An 18740-nucleotide genomic window follows, 5' to 3' on the forward strand; every position below is an offset into this window, starting at 1 on the left:
CTAAACCTCTAAGATTATGAGTCAGTAACAACCCCTCTCTCTTTAGAAGTTGTTGTAGTGAAGGAAAACTGACTAACACAGGACCGAAGTGCCAGGCAACTGGGGATACAGCTAGGATTGACATAGGATCAATCTTCTTGGGATGACACATCTGGCATTTTGACTGGGAATGCTGTGTGAGCCTCAGCTTTCTTCTCTGCACTATGAATATCCTTTGTCTCTGTGTCTTGCAAGAGTCACTGCTTACAGCTTTAAACTCTGAGCAGAAGAATGTGACTGTCCATGCTTTGGTCTATAGCAAAGCCCTTCTTCGCAAGGGGTCAGGAAGAGGAGATTTTTGTTATTTTTTGAGAGCACAGCAGAGTTTTGGGTGGAGAGAACAGTTGTGCCCTGGCACTGTTTAACTTTTATGGTGGGAGGCATGGCTCGTTTTTTTTTTTTTTTTTGTTGTTGTTATTATTTTGCCTTCTATGATTTCTGTGTGAAGGGTGTGCAGATATCAAATGGCCAAAAATAACAGATGCCTACTTGAGAGCCTTTTTAATCAGAAGTATGTTGTGGTGAGATGGGAGGCCATGTGTACAGTCTTGATTTTTGTCACTGATTTTTGGACAAATTGTTAAGCAACTCTGAATTGCACTTGCCTCCTTTGTAGAGTGAGGTGGGGGAACTGTGGATGTCTGGTAATGTCTGTTCATTCACTAACTCGTATGTGTTGATATAAAAGGGTATGACACCTTTGCTTTTGCATAGTTGGGTGGGAGAGCAGAGAAATCATTCTCTTGCATGGTAATTATGAAGTGTTCAGATAGTTCCCCACAAGGTGTAGGAGCTTGGGAGGAATCTCTCACCAGTTTTAGGGGCAGTGTTAGGGGCAGAGATTTAGTGATCACTCTTCACTTCTTCTCTCACTCATTAAGTGTCTATTTGAAACATTTATATTGTACTTATAAGAACACAAAAATAAATAAGACCAGACCTTTCCTCCAGGGCATCAGATTTAAGAGCCAGCGTGCTTGGGAGCTGGGAACACAATGCTAAGGGAAGGATAAAACAGGATTCCCTGTAAGATTCTTGGAAGGGTTATTAGATCTTGAACTGGGTCTAGAGGTTTAAGTTCAAGGTTTCTAGGGGTTGGGAAGGGGGAGATGATGCCATCCTACCCTGGTCTTATTTTTCCTGTTTCATTTTCTTTTAGAAGACTCATCTTTTATATTAGTCACATTCACTTGTTTATTGTCTGATGATTCTCCACAGAAAGGAGAAGAGCACAGCAGAGTTTTGGGTGGAGAGAACAGTTGTGCCCTGGCACTGTTTAAGAATGACAAGGAGGTCAGTGCAGCCGAGGGAAAGAATGTCCTGGGGGGTGGACTGGAGAGAAATGGTGGGAAATGAGGTGACAGAGGTATAAATATTTAGCCCAGAAGCTCTGAATGTTCAAACTGTTGATGATCTTGAGAGGTTTTTAAGAACATGAACTTTGACAACAGTGAACTGAACTCATGGAGACTAGGTTAAGAGATCCCTCATCCCTCACTTCCTCTCACCTCTTCTCCTTTTCTGGATTAAGATCTTGACAGAACATGAAAGTAAGCAGTGATTTGTGAGATATTCCAGAGGCCAAAGTCTCAGAATGAAGTTAGATTGGGGGGTGTGTGGGTGTGTGTGGGTGTGTGTGTGTGTGTATGTTTTGGGGGTAAGGGTGTTGGGGAGGTGAATAAACCCAGGCAGTTTTTAGCTTGAGCGGATGGATGGGTGGAGATCCTGCTTATAGAACTGGGTCAAACTTGGCACTTCTGCCTGCTCCCAAGCCTGTGCAGACACAGTTAAATATAGCATGCTGTGCTTTCCAACTGAGACTGCAGTTAGCTTTGGAATCTTTTCTATAACTGAGTACTCCAGACAGCCACTGCCAGTCTATTGAGTTTGTATTGGAGAGGAAACCTATTTGCCTTGCCTGATGAAAATGGGGATGGGGAAGGGGGAGATGATGCCACCCTACCCCAGTCTTATATTCCTGTTTCATTTTCTTCAGAACACTCATCACAGTCACATTCACTTGTTTATTGAATTAAAGTACAAAACCCTAGGCCTAAGACTTTAGTCATTACCTTTGCATTTATGTCCTTAATGCTGAGACCATTGTCCAGAACACTGTCCAGTAGTGAGATAAGCCACTTACATAATTTAAAATATTCTAGCAGTCATATTTTAAGTTTTTTTTAAAAAAGAAAAGATTAGTTTTAGTAGTATGTTGTTTCCCCCAGTATGTTTAAAATGTTATTTCAACTTCTAAGCCAAATTTTAAAATATTAATGAAATATTTCTTTTTTAAATTTACATATTTTTATCTTTATTTATTTTTATGTGGTGCTGAGGATCAAACCCAGTGCCTCACACATGCAAGGCTGTACTACTGAGCTGCAGCCCCAGTCCTGAAATATTTGCTTTTATAGCACATTCTGAGTATCCACTTTCCAGGCACTCAGTAGTCACATGACTGTTGGCCCCTGCATCAGACTGTGCAGGTTGAAAACTGAGCATGGACTCAGTATTTGTTTAATGAATAAATGAGCAAATTAGAAGAAGGGTTTGTTGTAAAAGATTGCCTGTAGAATTGAAGAAGGAGTTTGCTTTCACTGTGAGGCAACTGAGCATATTTATGTATTTAAGAAAAAACTAGTAGAGGGGGGAGAGAGGGCAGGGTGGGGGGAGGTGAGAGCTACCTGTTCTCTTCTACTTTGAAGAGAATATTCCTCAGTTTTAACTTAATAGAATCAAATCCAGTCTGTTGAGCTTAAATTTCTCATTGACTTTTGTTATAACTATTCCTTCTCATTGTTTACTGGCTATTAGGTGGTTAAAGGCCATTTAAAAATCTTCAAGTTTGGTAATAGGTAGAGTATGTGTTTTAGCATGTGCAAGGCCCTGGGTTCAGATCCCATGCACATGCAATCCCAACAAAGTCTCTTTTTAGGTGGGAACTAAGAAAAGTGTTATTGGCAAGTACTAATATTTTTGATATTTTTATTTTAGTATCATTCAGTTAATATTTTCTGTATTAAGAATTATTGAATCCATTTTTAGCATTATGATTATGTTTGAAATTATATAAAATTATGTACTGTACATAATCTGACTATAAAGTGAGCTTATTTCCTCAAAATTATTCCTCAGTGTATGCATACTTGAGTCCTTAAAAGAGTATCTTTCATAGACTTTCATATTATGGGATGTTTTGACATTGCTCTACTTTGAATAATAAAGTTCTGTGTGAGGATGACAGACACAGGCTCGAAGCAACCTTCCTTTAGCATTGTGTTCTCAGCTGAGGGAAGGATGGAGCCATCTTTTTCAGTAGTAGTTTTGGAAGCTTATAGAGGCATTTGATGGCATGGCTTTGTAAAAGATGAAGCAAAGAAATTTAACGAGTCTGGTCAGTTCACTTTCACAGCATTTATTCATCTATCTCTTTGCTTTCTGATAGTGACCTCCTAGGGGTTCTCATAGTACCATGGTCAGGCTGCTGAAGTAAGCCTCTGATTCATCTCTGTTGGTTGTCTCTCCTGGTCCAGTCCATTTTACATATTGTTTCTGTTATTTTGATGGGTCAGGTACCATTTTAAATTTTAACTCTAATTTTCTTAATATTCTTAAGGTTTAAGTTCTGCAGATATAGGGAGGCACAGGTCAGTGGACATGTCACACAGTAAGTGGATAACTAGTAAGTCACACATTGAATCCAGCCACACCAGTGTTTATTGCTATAATTACAAATGCAAATGAAATTGTGTTTCTCCTTGTGTACCTTCCCTGACACCTTATTTGCTTGTTATACGAAATCCACACTCCTTAGTTTGTTTCTCTTAAGACTCTTTGGGCCCAGCCTGCCTTTCTAGCCCTGACCTGCAATGCATCTCTCTCTGTATTCTGTTCTTCAGTTGAACTTAGGTAACATTTAAGATGCTCTTTGACGGGTTAGGCAAAGCAATAAGGGAAAAATATTAAAGGCAAAGAGTGCAAGAGTATGGAGGAGTTGTGGATGAGTTGGGCCCGAGAAGGAGGAGGCTGCAAGTGCAGATGCAGGTTGAGGCCAGATTATGGCACACTTATAGTCCTGTTGTCTTCCATAGGACATTTTTGCAAGCAGACCACATGATTTGTTACTAGTTGTTTTTTTTTTTTAATGGTCTTTCTAAAATTTGATTTAAAGTTCATTTTTTTTTTTTTCTGACTCCCTTGTTTAATTCCATTCTTCTTTGGTCAAAGCCACCCAGTTGTTTATTTTCACTCAAATCCAAGCAGGTTGTACTTGGAAAGGACAAGCTGTCTTCTGGCGCCATGTGTCTTTCCTGCTAATTCGGTTTGTCTTTATTCCTTAGTAGGGATTCACCAGTTTTGTCTCTTAGGAGGCATTGCTAATGTTCCTTGAGCACTTTCACACTTGTCTTTGAGGCATAGATCAAAGTACTAGTGAGGCCTGTTTCTGGAGATAGAAAACTGCTCTGTCTTCTGGTGATACTGTTGGGCATGCAGTGTGGACATGGGCCACTGCAGTGGAGCTCTTTGCCTTGGTGTCTTTTTATATAAAATGTAACAAATTCTGTAATAATATCTAATTCATGGTGTATTTGTGCATATAAGGGCATACTGACAGTTGGTGGAATAACTACCCATAGATTTTCTTGTAAAGAGAATTAAGAACCTGTTTTATCCTCAATAATATCCTTTATTGAGGATAGTCTTTCTGGTTTGGAAAATTTGCTTGTTTGAGAGGTAAAAATGAAATCTAATTGTTATTTATTTTTTGACTACTAGTAAGTTTGAAGGGTTTCTCATACACTTTTGATTTATGAGAATTGCATCTTTTACATGCATGGGGTGGAAAATAAGACAAGTGTTTTAAATCATTATTATTAGCTTGTTTCATATATTTAGGATTATTATATCACCCTTTGGATTTGTAATATTTTCTAGGCTGTTCTGATTTGGTATAGAATTAAGGTACAAAGTCCCTCTCCCCACCAACCCCCCGTAGTGGAAATTGAACCCAGGGGCTCCATACATGCTAGACAAGCAGTCTACCACTGAGCTGCATCCCCAGACTCAGCACCTCCTCTTTTTAAAATTTTTAGTTATAGATGGACATAATATCTTTATTTATTTATGTGTTTATTTTTTTAAATGTGGTGCTGGGGATCCAATGCAGTGTCTCACATTTGCTAGGCAAGCACTCTACCACTGAGTCACAACCCCAGCTCTCAGCCCTTTTTAAAAAGTTTTTTGAGGCAAGATCTTACTAAATTGCCCAGGCCAACTTTGAACTTGAGATCCTCCTGCCTCAGCTTCCCAAGTTGCTACACACACACATTTTTTTTTTTTTTTTTGGGTACAGGGATTGGGCCCAGGGACTTGCGCATGCTAGGATTGCAGGCATATACCACCATGTCTGGCTCCTTAACTGCTCTTACATAGAATATATGGGAGAGGGAAAAACAAAGAGGTTTATGTTTAATTGCTACATAAATATACTTTTAATGAAGGGCTACGTTTTACTAAATTTTATAACCATTGAATAATTACTCTGTGCTAAACTTTTAAGTTATCTTGGGTCAGATAAATATCTTGTCTTTTGAGTGTTTTGTAATGGAAAATTTTTGTAAATATAGAGTGTTTTAATTGGAATCATGGAGCCAAATGATTGCCTTATTGAATAATTTTAAGTATTATGCTGCAATTCAATATAGATATCCAAGTACTTTACTAGGCTTAAAAATATCCTGTGTATATAACAGCTGTTTGGCTAGAACTAAAAAAGATTGAGGAACATGTATATTGTTCCCCTATTTTTCTCCCTGGAATGGGAGGAGGGATAAAGATTTTTTAGAAAAATTTTTTCCTCAGTTGCTGTTGCAGAGCTTGCTTTAGAAGAAGGCAGAGGTGAAGATCAGGGAAGGTTTGAGACAGCTTTCTTTCCAAAGAAACTTTTGAGTGCCTGAAACTTAGGTGAATCTTTAGACGTCTTAACATTTCCTTTCAGAGCTTAGACGAAGGCTCGGTGGCTACGGTAGGTAGCATTTCTGTTCAGTCCTAGCTGCCTTTGTGTGTGTGTATGTGTGTGTTCTCTTCTCTCCAGAGGGAAAAACAGCTAAGCAGCCAACTTTCAGCTTTTTAATGGCTTCATAATATTTCAGTTTTTAGATGGGTTTTAATATATTGGTTTCTTTCCTTTGATACTTTAAAGGTACTAGGAAGGCACCTTTAGTGAGCTTGTAGGTTCTGACAAAGTTATGGTCAACAGATATGAAGAAAAATCTGAGGGTTGGAGAGGCAACTCTGAGTATTCATTCATTCATTCATTCATTCATTCATTCATTCATTTATTTTAAAGTATATATGGGGCTGGATATTGCACAGTAGTTGGAGCTCAGCACTTAGTTAGCATGTGTGAGGCACTGGGTTCGTTCCCCAGCACCACATTAAAAAAATTAATTAAATAAAGGTATTGTGTCCACCTACAGCTTAAAAAAATTTTAAAGTATATATGTGTGTCTGTATCATATATGATATACACACATACACACATTTGCATGTATGTAAATATGTCTGTACATATACAAGCGTGCATCACATGTATGTGTATAACATTAAAATCTTTTCGGTAAGTGTTATTTTGCTTTGTGTTTAAATTTTTTTTTGAAAAAATGAACTTAAGTTGGAATCCCAATTACCTTTATATATATATATTTTAAGTCCTAAAAAATTCCCCACCTGGGATACAACCTTTTCTGCCCCCTAGCAAACTGTCTGTAACATTTTCCATCCATGGCAGTTAAAGGAAAGGAGTATTTGGATTTCTGTGATCAAATGTGATGATGAGTTGTCATGTGTCGTGTACTGAGGAAGCTGACTTGGTTTGCCACTGTGCTGCATTGATGCTGGTGCTATGGCAAGCAAGAGATGCTCTTAAATTCTACCCAGTGTATTTCTATATAGCAAACTAAGTTTGCCAAATGGGTTTCTTGTTTTACCTCTTTTATAAATTTGCATGTTGCAGAGGACTCAGCTGCAAAAAGCAGCCCCAAGACCTATAAGTTACACCATCTAGACTGCTCCAGGGCTCTCCCATAACTGTCCAGTGTCCCACAGTTGACTGTGCTTTGGGAGGAAGTAAATGAAGACCTAATTTTCTGACTAAAAGTGATATTTTTTTCAATGTACTTGTCATGTTAGTGACAGTTCTGCTGACATTTAACTCTTTCATGTGCTGACAACTATTACTACTCTACCTCAGGTGCCTGTAGTTGCTAAATCATAGGGAAGAATACACCATCTGATAGATATTAATGTTTGAGACAATTTTGAGATCAAGCCTGTCTTGACAGCTTTGAACTATGGGGTAACTGGTATTATTTTCACTTCCTGAAATACCCTAGATTCTTAGGGTCTGGCTCACCATCTAGTCTGAAAGATAATACTTGCTTTAAAAAATAATTTATTATAGGGCTGGGATTGTGGCTCAGTGGTAGAACGCTGGCCTTCATGGATGGGGCCTGGGTTTGATCCTCAGCACCACATAAAAATAAAGGTATTGTGTTGTGTCCATCTATGCCTAAAAAATAAATTTAAAAAATAATTTATTATATTCAGTACAGTGCGTCAACTTGAAGGACTTGAGTAATTGTTTAAAAACTTCTGATATGCATTTATGAAAGTTAAACTTATAGAAGGCTGAGTGACTTGCAGTGAAAGTATAAATCTTTTTTAATTAAACAAGTGGTCAGCTTATAAGCAGTTTACTCAGGACCCCAATCATTTGATCATTTCCTTAGAATGTGTCATGGAGTAATTGTCCTATGCAGATCTTCTAGATTTCTGAAATAGTATGTTTGTAGGCATATTTTAAGTTTAGCCTGAGTAGTTGCCTGCTGAATAAAAAATATTACTCTAGTATTGTGCTAGAAAGAAATTTATGTAATTTAAGTTCTGACTTCTATGCAGCATCGATTTTTGTATTAAGACACTGATATTACCAGAAAGGCTGTTTGAGCAACTGTTGTCTGATGGACTCTCCTTGTGTTGTAATCTAGATTCTGCTAGTCTACAAGACAGCCTTTTCTACCTCTTTCAGGACTGTCCAGTGAATCATCTAAAATTAAACTTTTACCAGAAATGAGTTTACTCTTTGTTTCCCTAAGAGACTGGGATGGGTGAGTGAGTTTGAGAATATCTAAATTTAAGTGTAAATTCACAAATCAAACCAGCAAGGATCATGTGACCACTGTTGTTGAAGATACATTTTTAAAAAACTGAATTGGCCTCAAACTTAAAATGTTTGTGAGCATTTTGTTCAAGTGACCAGTATTTCAGATGATTTATTAGATAATATTATTTTCTTTCTTAGGGAATTTTTTTTTAGTATACTGTTTTCAGAAATTTTGTTGCAGTGATTTAAAAATCCCCTATCAGTTAATCGTAATTGTTATAACATGTAAAGATTCTTCCATTTTGTCCAGCCTTTCTGATTCTTAAGGGCAGATTCACTTGTCTATGTGTTTTCTGTGTACTACCCATTGAGTCTGTTAGATGATAATTTCTGAGCTTCTTTGTATGCTGGGGCTGTTCTAATCCCTGGGAACTGACAAAGGGGTATGCTTGGCAGGTAGCATTTACCTTTTGGTAACATTGCACTAGCAAGTGGACTTCTTCTAATTCAGTACCCGGCACCCTTCAATTTAAAGATCCACTGATTATTATTTTTAAAATTATGTTTCATTGATTGATTTTTCTATCTTATCAAGTGGTTGGACTTCATCCCTTCAAAGATTTACTCTTGCCTCAGACTTCCTCTTAAAACATAGTGTGTCTTTGTTTATCAGTCATGTTTTTTAAGTTCTCTCCACCCCTCATTCCTAGATATGAGCACAAAGACTGCTTGATATTTTGTTTTCTCCTAAATGGGGAAAAATATCTCTAGATTTTATTGCTGTTTAAATGGCTTAAAATTATGAATACTGTAAGAAAAACAAAGTGTTTCTTTCTCCATTTGGAATTTTCACTACTGCTAATAACCCATAAAATACCAGGTGGTATTATCTGTCTTATTTATTTTTGCTGTTTAAAAATTCTGTATAATTTTATACTATGAAGGAAAACATAAATTTACCTATATTACATGTTGTACTGTGAACATTGAAATAATTTGTGGAATCCAGCAGCAATATATCTTGGTTGACTATTTTAATCTTTTCCAAATTCCAGATGCTGTTATTAAAAATAATTTCTTGGCTTTGCATTTCAGCTCTAAGAATTGGGTTAACTTCATAATTAAGAGTTAAGGTCTCATTTACTGTAATTTAGTTTTTTGGATAGTATAGTCCTTAAAAATTATAAGTGCTTGTTAAATATACAGTAAATGACTGAACACATTTGTATGGTAATCTCAAAGTATCATTCTGGTTGTTCATTAGTAACTATCTATGTCAGTGCTTTTTCTTGAGTTTATTGTATGCAACTTTTAAGTTATACTAAGCTCTGCTTCCACTTTAGTATGCCTATCCTTTGTGCCACCGTTGTCATCTGCTTTGTTTTTATGTATGTCTATAAGCTCTACAGTACATTACTTTTGCTTTAAACAGTTGTCTTCTATCTTCAGTGGTTCCCCCTATATGAAAAATCCTCTGACTGCTTTTGGTGGTATATATATTTTTTTCATTGGTTATCAGTCATTTGGTTGAATGCCTCAGTGTGATTTGTGTACTGTTAAGTTCCATTTCTCTATTAAGGATCACTGTTTATTCCCTTATTTTGTCTGTGTTTTCCTTTATCTTTTAAAACATTTGGAAGAGCCATTTTTATCTGCTGGTTTTATTATTTCTTAGTCTACAAATGGATTTTTCCCCTCTGGATATGGGTCTTATTTCCCTACTTTTTGGCCTAGTGAAACTTCATTGGTCATGGGCATTATGTGTACTAGGCTGTTGAGCATCTGGATTTTGTCTTCCTCTTTAAAGAGTATTTAATTGTGTCCTGATGGGCTAATTTACTTGCAGACTACCCTTTGAGGTTTGTTTCTCTCTGTTAGGAGAGCATTACTCTAGAGCCAGGTTAACCCTGCTCCTACAGCATGGGCTTTCTGGGGTCTCTGTTGGGTGTCCGTAGTATTTATCAGGGTTTCTGTATGCTACATGGTTGGAACATGTCATGTCTCCCAGGTCTGTGTGATTTTTGATAGTTGTTTAGTCCACAGCTTCCTTGTAGTTTTTCTTTGCCTGACCTCATAGGCCTTTTCCCAGGGCCTGTGCAGTTTAGCATTAAACCAAAGAACCAGGAGGATCCCTGTGTTTAAATTAATAGAACTCCTTTCTTTTCTGCTTCTCATTTGATAAGTTCAAGCCAGTAGTATCTTTTGAATTTTGTCTTCATAACTTGTGACAGTGCCATGTTCTATTTGGTTTCCCCTTCTATACAGTATACTCTGGATATGCCTCCAGATATAAAGCCAAGGTGATTGTGGCTCACTGAGATTGGTTCCTTTTTCTCAGTGGTCACAAATTTGTACTCTCTTTGTCCAGTGTCTGAAAACAGTTGTTTCATGCTTATAATTGTTTATGATGTATGAGGTAGCCTGGTACCAGAGACTCTAAAGTTGTCAGAATGGAAGCCTAATATTATAGGCTTTTAAAGATACATGTTTTTATCCATATCTTATTGTTAACAATTCAGTATACTGATAAATGTTTCATACTAAAAAATCTGAGCCTTTACTTTGGTCTTTACATGAACCATTTCATCATGTCTGTACATAATTGAATATTCTGTTTTGGTAATGGGTTAAGATTGTGTGTGTGTGTGTGTGTGTGTGTTTTATAACTGTCTGTGTTCTGTAATGACATATATCACCCACTAGAGGGTAATAAGTCATTTTATTCATCCTTGTCATTAGATCACTAACCTTAGACTCTGCAAAGTCACAGTTATTACATAGTTTATTTTTAATACATGTTTTTTTAACACCAGTTCTGGAGCCAGGCATTGCGCTGTGTGCTTGGCATTATCAAATCGAGTAACAGGAACTGACTGTTTATCAGTATAGTTCTAGCCTGCTCTTTATATCTAACACATGAGTCCATCATTTTAAAAACACTTTGCTCATCCTTACCGCATTCAGCTTCTCCCTCCCTCCTTTTCTCAAGTGTTTCTTCATAGTATAAAATTTTCTGATGGGCTGGGCACAATGGCACACACCTGTAATCCCAGTGACTCAGGAGGCTGAGGCAGGAGGATCACGAGTTCAAAGCCAGCCCTGGCAACTGTGAGGTGGTAACCAAGTGAGACCCTGTCTCTAAATAAAATACAAAATAGGGCTGGGGAACATGGCTTAGTGCTTTAGTGGCCCTGAGTTCAATCCCTGGCATTCCCCACCACCCAAATTTCCTGATGGATTCAGTTCATTCTTTCATTGAATAAATATTTATTGAATGCAGGCCATGTGTCAGGCACTGTTCTTAGTGCTAGTGGTAAAGCCCACCTACTCATGGGCTTAAATTCAGTCACTTTCTTAATCCCATACCTTATTCAGTACAGCTGTATTTCTTTAATATTTTTTTCCTTCATTTTGATAACGGTCTTGCTGTTTTCTTGCCACATAAGCTTGGTTGCCCCCTTTGTTTCTTAGGGGAATTTTGTTTTAGAACCTCAGCCTCATAAGAGTTTCCACATTTGGGTACTACAATTTTAATTAACTTGAATTACTTCCATGTTTTTTTGTTTGTTTTTAGATTTATTTTTATTTTAATTTTTAATTTTTTTTTTTTTTTTAGTATTTCATTTAGCTGTTCCCTTTAAAGTCAGATGTGGATTAATATTATTAACCAAGGGCTGGGGTTGTGGCTCAGTGGTAGAGCACTTGCCTAGCACACGTGAGGCCGAGTTCAATCCTCAGCACCACATTTAAAAAAAAAAAGTAAAATAAAGATTATATTGTGTCCGACTAAAAAACAAATATTTAAAAAAGGTAGACACAATATCTTAAAAAATATTATTAACAAATGATATACCCATCAACACTTAATGATGAAGAATTCAAGATGGCTAAATAGTATATATCAGACCTATGGTCTCTGACAAATTTTTTTTTTTACAATTTTTTTTAGTTGTAGACGGACACAATTTTTATTTTATTTTAATTATTTATTGATTGATATTTATTTTTTTAGTTGTAGGGAGACATAGTATCTCTATGAAGTTTTATGTGATGTTGAGGATCGAACCCAGTGCCTCACTTGTGCTAGGTGAGCACTCTACCACTGAGCCACAAACCCAGCCCTTATTTATTTATCTTTATGTGGTGCTGCAAATCGAACCCACTGCTTCAATGTGCTAGGCAAGTGCTCTAACATTGAGCTATAACTCTAGCCCTCCTAGAAGTCTTTTATCAGAGATTAAATGATTTGTTAGTTTTACTCAGTGGCTACCTTTTGAGTTTTATCATGTCCCAATCTCATAGATCTGTTCAGAAATGTGTTTTTCCATAGAGTTAGTGCTCCTATGGTTTCTAGTAATTTTCTTGCTACAATATACTATCTTGACTAGACTGAGAAAAATCACTTCATTTTTAAGTTGTTAACAATTTTAATCAATTATTAAATAAGTTAATCGTGCTGTTACTGTAAAAAAAAAATCTGTTCAGAAGGGTATACAAAAAAACAAATCGGACACCACATGAATACTTCTCTACAACTTGCCTTTTATACTACTTGATAGTGACCCACAATAGTATTTTGGAATTGAACTCTTGATTTTTAAGATAGTTTTGAATTAAATATTATAGGTGTATCATGAAATTATTTGATGTTACAGCATGTATTGTGGTACATTTTTCACTAAAATACTAACAGCTAATTATTTGGGTGAATAAAAATTATATATAATGGTGGATGTCAGATTGACTCATATGAAAAAGGCATTTTCTAACCCAGATTCAGCCAAATATTAGCACTTTTGTATGGTTCACCCTAATACTTTATTATTTAGTCATCTCTGTCATAGGATGAAGTGAAAAATTTCCCCTTAATTGAATTAAAAGAGAAGAAACTTAAGGAAAAATTAAAATATGGTGATTTGCTTAATTAGAAAATCTGATTGACTGGAAGTACCAATATTAGTTTATCCTCTTGAAATATTACCATAGGAAAGAAAAGAATGAGTGGTAACTGTAAACATTTTTTGGCATCATGGGAGAAAATTGAACTTATTGTCTGAATTAATTGAGCTAAGGAGATAGTACACATGTGGCAGACAGACATATACATAGTGTAGTTGCAAATCCCCACTAGTGCAGGGGGACTAATTGTTCTTTTATTTCATGAAAAACTCATTTTACTAACAAATTATGATAGATGGTATAGGAAACAGCTAAAAAAGTCCTAGGAGTGAAAAATATATTTATTTCTTGTTAATACACATTCACAGATTACCCACAGCAAATTAAGAAAGAACATTAGAAATTCTTTGTCACCTAGCATACCATTCTTTTTTTTAAAAAACAAATATTTATTTTTCAATTGTAGTCGGACACAATACTTCTGATTTATGTATGTATGTATGTATGTATGTATGTATGTATGTATGTAGTTGTAGATGGACAGAATGCCTTTATTTTATTTGTTTATTTTTATTTGGTGCTGAGGATCGAACCCAGTGCCTCATGCATGCTCCGCAAGCGCTCTGCCACTGAGCTACAGCCTCAGCCCACCTTTATTTTTCTTGTTTGTTTCTTTGTTTATTTATATGTGGTGCTGAGGATTGAACCTAGGGCGTCACACATGCTAGGTGAGTGCTCTACCACTGAGCCACAACCCCAGCCCCTAGCTAGCAAATCATTCTTATGCATGGAGTGTATATTGGTTTAAAAAAAAACAAACAAAAAACAAAATTTAGCAAATGGGAGATTTTCAATATACCTCTGTTGATTACAGATATACAAGAGCAGAAATATAAAACACATTTAAAGAGAGAATACTTAATACAATTAATAAAACTTTGGTGAAGCTGATAACAAAGAGAAAGCCTTCCTAGCCAATCATGAGGTGAAGGGGGAATATCCTGCTCACAGAGAAAACTTAAAGTTTAGAGGGTTTTTGTTGTTGTTGTTTTGGGTTTTTTCTGTACCTGGATTGAACTCAGGGGCGCTCAACCACTGAGCCATATCCCCAGCTCTTTTTTGTGTTTTATTTAGAGACAGTGTCTCACTGAGTTGCCTCAGCGCCTTGCTTTGTTGAAACTGGCTTTGAGCTCCGGATCCTCCTGTCTCAGCCTCCAGAGCCACTGGGATTACAGGCATGTGCCACCGTGCTCGGCAAGATTTAGAGGATTCTACCAGTGAATCTGCCACCAGAATATAATCATGACCAAAGCATGCAGCCCAGGATTGCAAAGTTTGTTTAACATCCAGAAATCAGTGTTAGTTACCACCTTAACAGTAAATCTGAAAAGCCTTGTCATTTTAATAGATGCAGGAAAGGGATTTAATAAATTCAGTATCCATTCATGAGGAAAAAGTCTTGGAAAACTATGAGTAGAAGGGGAACTTTGTTAATCTGATCATTATACTAGGAAACTTTTGAAAGCTTTCTTTCTGAGATAGGAAATAAGACATGGAACCTATGAGTTCTGTATTCATCATCAGAGTGGAGCTTGCATCAGGTGGAAAAAGGCAAGGTAAAGAATGAAAACGGGGGCTGGGGATCTACTCAGTTGGTAGAGTGCTTGCTTGCCTTGCATGCACAAGGCCCCGGGTTCAATCCCCAGAACCACGAAAGAAGAAGGAGGAAAAACTAAAACTGTTCAAGTGTTTAGAAGCCACATATGGCTCAGTTAGCTATATTAATAGGGCATATAAATGTATGGTTGCAGACTGTTCTGTTGGGCAGCACTGTTCCAACTAGATGTCCAATGTGGCTTTGTTTTGGAAGATTTGGAGTTGATTTTGAAACTTATATGGCTACAAAAAGTCAAAATGTACTTGAAGAACAACAAAATTCTGTATTGGATATTAAAACTTCTAAAGCTATTGTGATTTAGATAGTGGTTCTTGAACAAAGAGGTTTAGGAATGTCTGTACCAGTAGAACTGAATATAACGTCAAAAAAATAAGTCTATACATAGGTGGGTACATGATTTGTGATAAAGTGGCATTGCAGAGCAGTGGAGAATGTTAACCTTTTATTGATTGACTGACTGATTGATTTTTTTAGTGGACCTTTATTTTTTTCAATGGACCTTTATTTTATTTACTTATATGCCTTGCTGAGACTCAAACCCAGGGCCTCACACATGCCAGGCAAGTGCTCTCCCACTGAGCCACTACTGCAGCTCCAGTGTTAGCCTTTTCAATAACTGGTTCTCAATCAAAATTGGGTATCTACTGGAGGGAGTATGAAACTTGATTCTTACCCTACATGTATACAAAATCGAAATAGATTGCCAATCTAGACGTGAAAGGTCATGTCCAAATTCTAAAAGATATTACTTGGAATTTCTTCATGACTTTGGTGTCTGTTTAAGAGATTTTTTTTTTCGTTATACCAAAGTTCTAAATAAAGCAAATGTTGAAAAAAAATTGAAGAACTTCTGTTTTCAAGGAACATCATTAAGAGTGTGACAAGGAAAGCTACTTGTGTAATTAGGTGCTCCAATCTAGACTATTGCTTCAAAAAACAAAAACTCCTAGAACTTTGTAAGAAAAAGACTGCAGTTCGATAGATGAAATGGAAAAACTGTAGAGAAATAGTGTCCAGGTGGCCAGTATTCATGAACAGGTGCCTATGGTTACCAGGAAAATACAAGTGAAAACCATAGTGGAATTCCACTATACACCTATCATAATGGCTGGAATTAGACTGATGATTCCAAGTGGTGAAAGAGTGGGACTGTAGGAATTTTCATAGACTACTAATGGAAAAATAGATTCATTAAAGAAAGGAAAAAAAACTGGAAAAAAGAGCAGAACACCTCTGTGTATGTGTATCGAGAATTTTGAGAGAGAGAGAGAGTTTTAATATTTATTTTTTAGTTTTCGGCAGACACAACATCTTTGTGGTGCTGAGGATCGAACCCGGGCCGAATGCATGCCAGGCGAGCGCGCTACCGCTTGAGCCACATCCCTAGCCCGGGAATTTTTTTTTTTTTTAACTGTCAATACTCATTATTGTCTTGAGGTGGAAATAATCTAGATGTTAATCAAAAGTAGAACGAATAGCTGAGTACTGTGGCACACACCTGTAATCCTGGCAACTTGAGAGACTGAGGCAAGAGGATTGAGTTCCAAGTCTGTGCCAGCAATTTAGCAAGACCCTGTTTCAAAATCAAAACTAAAATGGCTGGGGTTGTAGTTCAGTGGTAGAGTGTGTGCGTTGCACGTGTAAGGCACTGGATTCAATCCTCAGGACCACATAAAAATAAATAAAGGTACTGTGAATGCCTGTATCAGTAGTCCATCTACAACTAAAATAAATAAATGAATAAATAAACAAATAAAAATAAAGATATGTGTCCATCTACAACTAAAAATAATATTTTAAAAATCTGAGGTCCTTAAGACAGAGCTCTTAAAAACAGTAAAAAGATTAAAGCTGTAAATGGCAGATTACTTAACCATTCTAGATCTTAGATTTCCTGTCTATAAAGCAGATATTATTATAGTAACCCAATTCTATAATAATATATATTATATATATATAAATAAATATCTATTAAAATCTGAGATTTTTAATATATATTTATATTTTTTACCTGCTTTTTTTGTTTTTAACATACAGATTTAAAGCTCCCCACATACACTATTTTACAAATAGATTTCCTTTTTGTTTTTCTTTTTGCTGTGACAATTATGCTTAACAACCCTGAAGATATTATCTGTTATTTTCTTAGGATAAATTCCTAGATAAATTTTTTTAAATGGAACAAAGTTTGCGTCACATATTGAATTGATTTGAGTGTATTTTTCATTACGAAAAATGAAATTTTTTTTAAAAAAAGTTATCCCATCTCTTATACTTAATCAAAGAGTGCTTTTACTTAATCAAATAGTATTGATCGGGCTGGGGATGTGGCTCAAGCGGTATTGCGCTCGCCTGGCATGCGTGTGGCCCGGGTTCAATCCTCAGCACCACAAACAAAGACGTTGTGTCCGCCGATAACTAAAAAAATAAATATTAAAATTCTCTCTCTCTCTCTCACTCTCTCTCTCTCTCTTTAAAAAAAAAAAAAACAAATAGTATTGATCAGTTAAAAATATGCCATACTGGGGAGAGACACTGAAGTTAAGATCTGAAAGCAGTGCCAAGGGCAGGTGATAATTCAAATTAAATAGGAATGAGGGACTTGAACCTTGCATTTTAGATCATTCCAGCCATTTTTAAAGAAATACAGAGTTGCAAATGGGTAGATCAAGATAGAATGAGCTGTTAAGAAATCTGTTGGTAATCCTAAGTGAGCTATGTGGTAATGGAAATGGAAAGGAGAGGTTTTTGAGTGTCCTATAGAAAATGGAATCAGCAAGATTGAGTGCCTATTTGCGTGAGAGTGGGCTATTGGAGGAGAAAAGGAAAAAAAAAAAAACCATGATTCTCAGAGTTTTGATTCTGGTTAACTGGATAGGAAGTGGTGTTATTAACTATAGTAGAAAATAGAAACTTAAATTTTGGGGGAATTGGGCTTTGTTCTCTTCAGTATGCAGAGTCTGTTCAGCAGCATTCAATGTACACTGAAGAAAAACAGCACCATGCCTGCCATCTTTATTGTACATTACAGTATATTTAGTGTACTTGATTATATAGTAGTTAGAGATAATATTGGTCATTTATTAATTAACAGAGCTGTACTTAACCTTCACAACAGCCTTTTCAGGTAGATATTATCAGGAAAAATGAAACGTACAAGGTCATACTGTCAGTGAATAGTGGAGCCAGAATTTCAAATCCCACAGCCTGGCTGAGAGTCTCTGCTCTTCATGGTTGGGCTGATGCTGTTAGGTGTTTCTAAAATAATAATTGACTTCAAGGGTATTCTGGCGCTGGACAGTATGGTCTGTTGTGTGGTGCCAGTTAGGTGGTTCATTGAGGAAGAAACAGTATTTTGGATCTGGAGTTTGTTGTTCAGAGTTTTTTTGCCTTGACTTTTGACTGCAGTCTTCAGTTACAAGTTAGGTTGGACATAAGGAAGAAAAGTCTCTTTTCTTTTTCTTACTCTTCTTTCTTACCCTTTTTTCCCTCTTATTCCTTCTCCTTTTTTCCCACTCCCCCTAATCTTTTCCCTTAGCCAGTTACAATACTTCTGCAGACCAAAAGTATTAATATTCCATATCTACCATGGATATCATGATTCTTATTTACCTGTGGAATGGTTATTGATTGTTCTGCTTTTGTGGTGAGTTTGCCATGTGTAGGTTCTCTTAGGACTTCATTGAAAGGGATTTGTTACCCTGTTTGCATGATCAGCCTTTGATTACCTGTGTCATTGGAGAGCACCATTAGGACAGATCTTTGATCTATGTTGGGGGATTTCAGAGATACTGTTTGCTATATATCTAGCAGGTGCAAAGCAGCATCTCAGCAGTATTCTTTTGAGTTAGTTTGTGAGTAGCTATCCATTGGCAGAGCGTCTCTCAAGATTTCAGCCTGTAACTTATGGTTCTCAATTGATAAAAACCTCATAAGTGAAAGTAAGTTTTAAAGGTT

The 18740-nt window shown here is 36.5% G+C and overlaps 1 protein-coding gene across 4 annotated transcripts in view; it reads left to right on the forward strand.

Annotated features, from left to right (window-relative positions):
• The window catches only part of Dyrk1a (dual specificity tyrosine phosphorylation regulated kinase 1A), a 150915-nt gene that overhangs the window by 90998 nt on the left and 41177 nt on the right, over positions 1–18740 (forward strand). The gene's annotated exons all lie outside the window — the stretch shown is intronic.

Source organism: Urocitellus parryii, chromosome 2, assembly GCF_045843805.1.
Source record: "Urocitellus parryii isolate mUroPar1 chromosome 2, mUroPar1.hap1, whole genome shotgun sequence".
Lineage (NCBI taxonomy): Eukaryota > Metazoa > Chordata > Mammalia > Rodentia > Sciuridae > Urocitellus > Urocitellus parryii.